Source organism: Aphelocoma coerulescens, chromosome 1A (genome assembly GCF_041296385.1).
Source record: "Aphelocoma coerulescens isolate FSJ_1873_10779 chromosome 1A, UR_Acoe_1.0, whole genome shotgun sequence".
NCBI lineage: Eukaryota > Metazoa > Chordata > Aves > Passeriformes > Corvidae > Aphelocoma > Aphelocoma coerulescens.
The window spans coordinates 68,252,722-68,260,498 of NC_091014.1; positions in this window are offsets into that span (position 1 = coordinate 68,252,722).

Below are 7,777 nucleotides of genomic sequence, written 5' to 3' on the forward strand. Positions count from 1 at the left end.
AGCTCCTTCTGTTACTTGAAAAATGGTGCAATAATGTTCCATTTGAGCATACCGTTTGCAAACAGAGGCACGTTGGGCCACCCCGTCAGGGGGTGGGATTCCTGCCAAAACTGACTTGATGACTTGAAAAGGTTCCCTTAAAATCAGGGGTTGTTTGTGGGTAGTTTTCTCTGCTTCCTGAAAAGCAGTGCTGACCACGAATAAACTTTTTTCCCAGGTAGAATATCGTTTTTCTGCATCTTTAAAACTGCGTGAGTAAAAGCCTATGGGTCTGGTAGGACCATCGGGTCCTTTCTGCCATAAATGTATAGACAGTCCAGAGCTTGCAAATCGCCATTCCATGTGTACTGGATCAGTGGGATGTATAGGACCTAGGGATTGGTATGTGTTAGCTTCAAAAATTAGGACTTGTAGGGCCTCATCGTGCAAGGGAGTCCAATCCCACTTTGCTTTTTTTCCTAGCAAATCATACAGGGGCCTTGCAATTATTGAAAAGTCAGGAATGTGTTTCCTCCAAAAAATTAGCAGGCCTAAAGCATGCTGCAGGTCTTTTTTAGTCTCTGGGGTTTCAATTTGGTCTAGGTGGCTGAGGGTGTCTGGGGCAATACACACCATTCCTCCTTTCCACCAGATTCCCAAGAATTTTACTTCTAGGGAAGGGAGTTGTACTTTTTCAGGAGGAATACGTAAGCCCGGGGATTCTAGATGTTTAATGATGTTTGTTTGTGTTGTTTGTACAGGTGTAATCTCATCTCCTGCCACCAAAATGCCATCAATGTATTGGTATACTCTTACTCCTGGTGCAGGAGGAATGAGTGACAATTCTTGTGCTAGTGCATGATGTGCTAGAGTGGGTGAGTGTTTGAATCCTTGTGGGAGGCGAGTGAAAGTATATTGCTGGCCCTCCCCCGTGAAAGCAAAACGCTCCTGATCTTGTTCCTGCGAGGGGACCATAAAAAACATGTCCTTGACATCAATAGTGGCCATAATTTGATGAGCTTGTTCTTGTCTAGTAGCTCTCAGCTCAGCAATGTTTGGGACTGCAGCAGTGAGAGGCCCTGTATTTTGAGTTAAGCCGCCGATAGTCTCCTGTCAGTCTCCAGTTGCCATTAGGCTTGCGGACTGGCCACACAGGAGCATTGTAAGGGGAATGTGTTGCAATCACTATTCCTTTTTCTTTCAAATGTGCAATAATTGGTGTGATTCCTTCTCTGGCTCCTAAAGGCAAGGGGTAAGGTTTGACATTGGTTACTAGGGAGGGGGGAAGAGCAGGAGCAGAACTTAACAAACACAAATGGGAGGTTTCCTGCCCCAAAGTCCCTATTTTTCCTTCTTCATTGGTCCAAGGCCTTCCCTTTAGGAGGTCCAGACCCAGTGAATTTGTAGGAAATTCACCTGTAATCATTAGGGTGTCAACTGCTTTCTCTTCTGCCGGTAACCAGCGTCTTACCTTTGCTGTCATCTGGGCTTGGCTATTCTCAAAAACATCTGTGACACGTATACTCTTACGTGAGGGAGTGATTCCACGTGAGGAGGCATCTTCAATTTTAAGGGCAGACACCTGAGCACCAGTATCTACTAAAAAAGTTACCGGGGCTTTGTGGGGACCAGTAGGACAGGTTATTAACGGGTCTCCTCTGGAATTGTTAGAAAGGCGCCTGATGTGAATCCACCCTTCGCCCCCTGGCTTACCTTCTGCAAAGATAAGGGTTTTCTGTCACCTTCCCTTTCTTGTGGTTCCTCCAGGGGAGGGGCTGTAGCAGGGACAGCTTTTAATGGTTCCTCTTTTGCTGGCCACTCTTGGATGAATAGTTCTAATTTATTAGTGGGCTGGCCATCCATTAGGGTCCTTGGGACTCCCTTTTGTAAGCCCGCAATCCACAGGGCATTTCTTTTCTCCTTGCGTTCTTCCCCTGTATTTGTTTGTCTACCCAGCCCAGGGGAGAACCTTACCTTTTGGAGTTTTGCTGGGGACAGGGTTTTGCACTCTGTGCGCCGAATTGATCTAGAATCAGTTGTATTTGAAGGAATTGGGCCATATTTTCTCCCGTAATTAATTAATTCTTGTGCCACCTTCCCCCCCAGGTCCAAACCTTCCCTTTTGCCCGCTTAAGACTGAGGGAAATAGCTGCTGCCTCCAAGGTGGCTACAGCTCTTTCTGCAATTGGGAGACTTTCTATTTGTCCTTTTAGCTGCATGCCTATGGGTTTCACAGCTTCAGGGAGGCCTCTGATAAGAGGTATCATTCTCTCAGGATCCACAGGCACCATCACTGGAGATTCACCTCATGGTGTTAATTTCCTATCATGCATCATTTGTAAACGAGCCGCTTTCTGTACACTTTCTACAGTCTGATTGACATTCCTTACTATAGCCAGGGGATCTTCTCTTTCTGAAGGACTGAGTCTGCCAGCCCAATCAGCAGCTCTCTGGGGAGGGACCAAGGAGCACGGTTATCTCCTGTGGTAAGGAAGACTCCTGCCCCTCCAGTACCCTTCTGCCTCTTTTTCTGAGAACAGAATTTGGTCAGCCCGTGTGAGAGAGAGTCTCCAAACACATTCAGTTTCAGATTCTTTGGGACTTTGGCTATACCCTTCCTTTAGTTTGGCCAATTCAGTAGCTGTAGATGGGATTTCTTTTGTGGTTATGTCAGGTGTGTCGTCGTCTGAAGCCTCATGGGTGTATTCTGTTTTAATGAAGGGACGGAGCGAGGCTGAGGGCTTTTCTGAGTGATTACGCAAGGATTCTAAGTCCGAGAGGGGGTACGCTTCTTTAGATAGTTCCAGCTCTGACTCCTTTTTTCCCTCATTTGCTGATCTTGCAAACAGCTCCTCTCGGAGCACACAGACAGTAGCCTTTTCATTCCTTATCTCTTCCTGGAGGAGGTGGGTGTTAGCTCCAGCTGAAATTGCAATGCTTTAACCAAATGCTGTAATGAAGCAGTAACTTCCGTATCAGCTTTCTGCTGGTGCTCTCTGTGTCCTACTGCAGCTAGCACAGCAGCAGCTAAGACAGAACATACCACTGGTTGCGCTTTACCTTTTTTGAGTCTCGCTCCTGTGCGCAGGACAGAGACTCGATCAACGAGTGCTTGGATATTATACCAATAGTTTTGTGCCCAGTCCGTCCCTGGAGGAGATGGCCTGGCACCAAATTCATCCAACAAAGTAAACAAAGCTTGTGTATGATGTCCCATGTTACTTACAAATGTCGGAGTGATCATTCCTAGAGGATGCCCAGCGTAAAGTAAATTTACAAAAGTCTCACCCCTGCACTCTGGGAAGGTTCCTCTTCTGCCAAACCAAAGAAAGTTACAAACACTGGAGTAGTCTCTCTTGAGGGACACCCCTTACAAAATGGTTTCTGAGGTCCTACTCCTTACACCTCGAGAGCACCTAGTGTTTACCAAAGTTACAAGTCTCAAAATTACTTTCCAAACTCCCAGGTCTTTTACCTACAGGAGTGCCAATTTCCCAGACCCTGGGCCTCGGGAGCACCGTTTTAGCTCAGGTGCATGTGCAAACACACAAGCAAACAAACAAACAAACAAAAGAGTAAGACAGAGTAAGAAAGGTAGAGAGGTGTTAGGAAATGTAGAAAGGTACGTTGTTTTATTTTCCTAAAATGATCCAATCATAAGAATTAGCAATTCATGCATTTTTTGGAAACAACACTCTCATTTTACGGGGATCCTGCCGACTATGCCAATAAAGTGTTACGATCCGGTTCAGACCCAGAAAGGCAAAGCAGGCGAAGTCTCTGAGCATAAACCAGAAAGAACTTCGAAGGTTCAAAATATTGCCAGATATGAGATTAAAACCAAACGAGATTAAATGTCGATGCCAAAAAATTGATGTATTTTATTTGACAGTAAAAGTAGGGCCCAGTTTGGGGCCAATCACCCTTGCAGTGCCTAAAGGGGCTCCAGCAGAGCTGGAGGGGGGCTGGGAGCAGCCGGAAGCGGGAGCAGCCAGAGCTGGGAGCACCTGCATCTTGGCCAAGGCAGCTGCCGCCAGGTTTGGTGGTGCCTGAGCAGGGCGGGGACGATGCCAGGGACATCCCGCAGTGACGTCTTCTCTTTTCCGCTGGGCGTGCGCTCGGTCCCAAAGCGCACGCCCATTCTGATCTCAGTCTCACTCCATGTTTAGACACGCTCACAGTCCTGGATTTCATCCCATGCCAGTGGCAGACCCGTGCAGCCCCAGAGCCAATACCAAGGCCAGGCTGAAGGCAAACGCCACATTTAGCCTTCACGCCAATGGTAGCTGTAATGTAAAACCCAGCCCTAACGCCGAGGCCTCTCCTAATTCCAGCCCCTTGCTAAATGCTCAGCCCTAAACCAAATGCAACGGTGTAATAAATGAATTGGTTTCAGGGTGTTGATTTTTACTGTTTGGAGGAGATAGAAAAGAGGGGAGTTGATAGTTGGATACATGGGCATGTTAACGGAGGATATTGCGAGACTGTCTGGGTGTAATATCGGAGTGTGAGCACTAGGTGGAGACGCAATTGGGGATGTGATGACGTGATGGACTAGAAAATGACCTCATGCAGGTGATGTCAACATCTTGGACCGCTTAGCCAATCATTCGACACCCTCGGGAAATGATTGGACAAAAATGCATCTTGATAAAGACCAATAGAACCCCTGGAAGCGAGCCAATCAGAAGAAGAATCCAAAATCCACCAATTGTGAACAGACAGAGGGCATAAGAACGGACCTGGGACTTTATCCGGGGAGCTCCTGCGGAACTTGGGGTCCAAGGTTGCACCCAGTGGGTCACACTGTCCTTTTTGTGTGCTGCTTTACTCTGGCTTGTCGTGCGGAGCCTGGGCTTATCCTGGGTTCTCGCTCTCAGTTGTTAATGAATAAACAAACGAGCTGGCTTTTCTTTTTTAAAAAAAGTCTCAGCTTCGTTTATAACAACGGTGAGCTCGAAGGCCAAAGCCAGCCCCAACTGCAACTCTTAAGATCAAGCCCAACACCAATCCCAGCTGAAGCCCTAAATCCAGCTTTGAGCCCAGCCCCAGCCCATACTCCAATGCCGCCTTTAGCTCTAACTCCCAAACTCAGCCCCAACTGCTGCCCTAAGGCCAACCATTCATGGAGTTAAGGCCAGTGCCCCAGGTGCACTCCCTAGCCCAAGGCAGGCTCCAAGCTCAAGGCCACCGTTAGCCCTAAGGGCAGGGCCAGCCCTAAGGCCGGCCTGAGCCGCAATGGCAGCCAAAGGCAGCCCAAGTGGGGCTTCAACGCCGCCCCCTTCCCCAGCCCGCCCTGATGCCGGCCCTGCCTCCCTGCGCTGCGAGCCAGGCGCTGTCCCCGCGTGTCACAGAGGCCGCGGCCTGTGGAGCAATCAGCGGGCTCGGTGCGGTGCTGGCACTGGCCGTCCCCGAGCCCCCTGCCTCTGGGGCAGTGTCGTCGCCCGGAGACGTCGTGGCCCCGCCGCCTGCGCCGCAGAGTTGTCACAAAGGGCAGCGGCGACATTAGGACTTCCTGGCCAGCCGCTATTTCCAGGCATGATGCTTAAGCATGGATCGGCCGCTTCTGATAGCGTGTCTGTCTTGGGCGAGCGTTTTTGTGATGGCTGTGCAGGCGCGTTGGATACAGCTGCAGGACGCTCTGTTTCCACAGAAAATTTGCGGCCAGCACTGCCAGGCATGGTCACAGGATGCCTGCTAGTAGTGGCTCAGCAGCTCTGAGACCGCTCTTTGCAGCGTCCAGTGGGGAGTTAAGGGCAGCGTTGAATCGAATGATAGCAATGCAAAAGGATGCAAAGCACAGCGTGTGAACAGGAGCTTTGGAGCGCTCGGCACACAGGATATTTCAGAGGAGAAATCCCCTGGTGCAGCTGGCCCCAATAAAGAGCGGCCGCTGCTGAATGCCACACTCCAGTGGCGTTTTAAATGTAATTTTTCTATTTTATAGGGTTTCATTTTTGCTAAGCTTTGGTAATGCCCGGGGTGTGATGTCATTGACCCGCTGCCTCTCGACCAATCAGATCGCTCCGCTACGTTCTGGCCCCGCCCCTCATTGTTTCCTCACAATGAGGAACCTTGGCGCTCGATTCCCATTGGCTGCCGCCCGGGGGGGCGGGGCTTAGGCTGCCTATATAAGGCGGCGGCGGTGGCGGGGCTTCACTTGCAGTCCCGGCGTGGAGGCGGCAGCAGCGGAGCGGAGCGGGCGGAGAGGAGCGGAAGCCCCGAGGCCGGAGCTCTGGGAGCGGCCCGGCCCTCAGCGCCGCGGCCCTGGAGCCCCAGGCCGGGGCGGGTGGGAGGGGGTGGCTGGGAGGGAGATGGGATGGTTCGCTGCGCCGCTTCTCGCCGCCAATGCGCCTTTTCTCTCTGCCACTTTTCTCAGGTACCTGCGCCGGCCCCTCCAGATGGCAGTGGGAGCGCCAGCAACCCCGGCTCGGCAAAGGCAGGGACGGGCAACTACCGCGGCAACGAGGGACCGCACCCCAGCTCGGCAAAGGCAGGGACGGGCAACTACCGGGGCAACGAGGGACAGCAACCCCGGCTCGGCAAAGGCAGGGCCCCAGCAGCGCCGGGGCAACGAGGGACAAAATCGGAAGAGTTCGGACACCACCCGAAGCCCACCAAAGGTAAAATCAGGTAATACCAGGTAATACCAGGTAAAACACGGTAATACCAGGTAAAACACGGTAATACCAGGTAAAACACGGTAATACCAGCTAATACCATCTAATATTATCTAATACAGGTAAAACACGGTAAAATCAGGTAATACCAGGTAAAATCAGCTAATGCCAGGTAAAACACGGTAAAACAAAATAAAATTGGCAAAAATCACATCAAATGCCTTGAGTGATCTTTGCTCTCCCAGCGAGTGGCTTGCGATGCAAACAAATCCCAAAGCCCCCGCCTTCCCCGTGGGAGAGGAGGCCGGAGCCCCCCCGGCCTCAGCTGGGGTGAGGAGCACGCATGGCCCGGGGCTGTCTCCGTCCCTCTGCATCCTGGGGGGTCCTGTGGTGTCTTCAGGCCTCTCCTGTCGGGGAACGATCGGGACTGGGGGGATCTCTGTCCAAGTCATGGCGGGAGATACTCGGGGCAGTCACCCCAGGGCTGAGAGGGACGGAGCCCCCCTGGCCCCAGCCCCCACACGCATTTCCCAGGGCGAGAGGGACCAGGATGTGCAGTTGGCGGAAAGGCTGCTCGGCCGCGGTGCTCTCTTGCGCGCCCGGTGCTGCGGCCACGCCTCCCGCTGCCTCTCCCGGCGCCCTCTCCTCGCTGCCGGCCTCAGTGGGCGGCGCCCGCCGTGTTCCCACCGTCATCCTTGCATTATTCTCCTTTTTAAAGGAGCCTCCAAGGCTTTAGCACATTAATAGCTGTCTCATCTCCTGTGGGAGCCACTTCGATTCTAATTTTACCAGCCTGCTTCAACCTTTCCAAGCCCAGGGCAGTCCCCTCGGAGCCGTCTAGTCTGTGGCTCTTACACCATGTGCTTAAGGCTGTTAAAGCCTGTTGGTCGTATTTTATGCCTTTTTTTGTTAAAAAGCAAGTCCATACCTGTAGTACGGGGTCTTTTGGTGCTGAAACTCTGCGCCCATGCTGGCAATGTCTCCCAATTACAAAAAAGGAAAAAGAAAAAAAAAAAAAAAGAGAAGGGAAGGTCCGTCTGAGCAGCAGCTCACTGTGCTACCTTTAGTGCCGCCGAGATGGGGTGGGGGGAGCGAAGCAGTTGGAAGCGTCTTATCTGCCTCCTCTGATCTTGGGAGCAGTTTGGCTGCAAGGCGGCCGCCCGTCCTCCGAGTTGCAG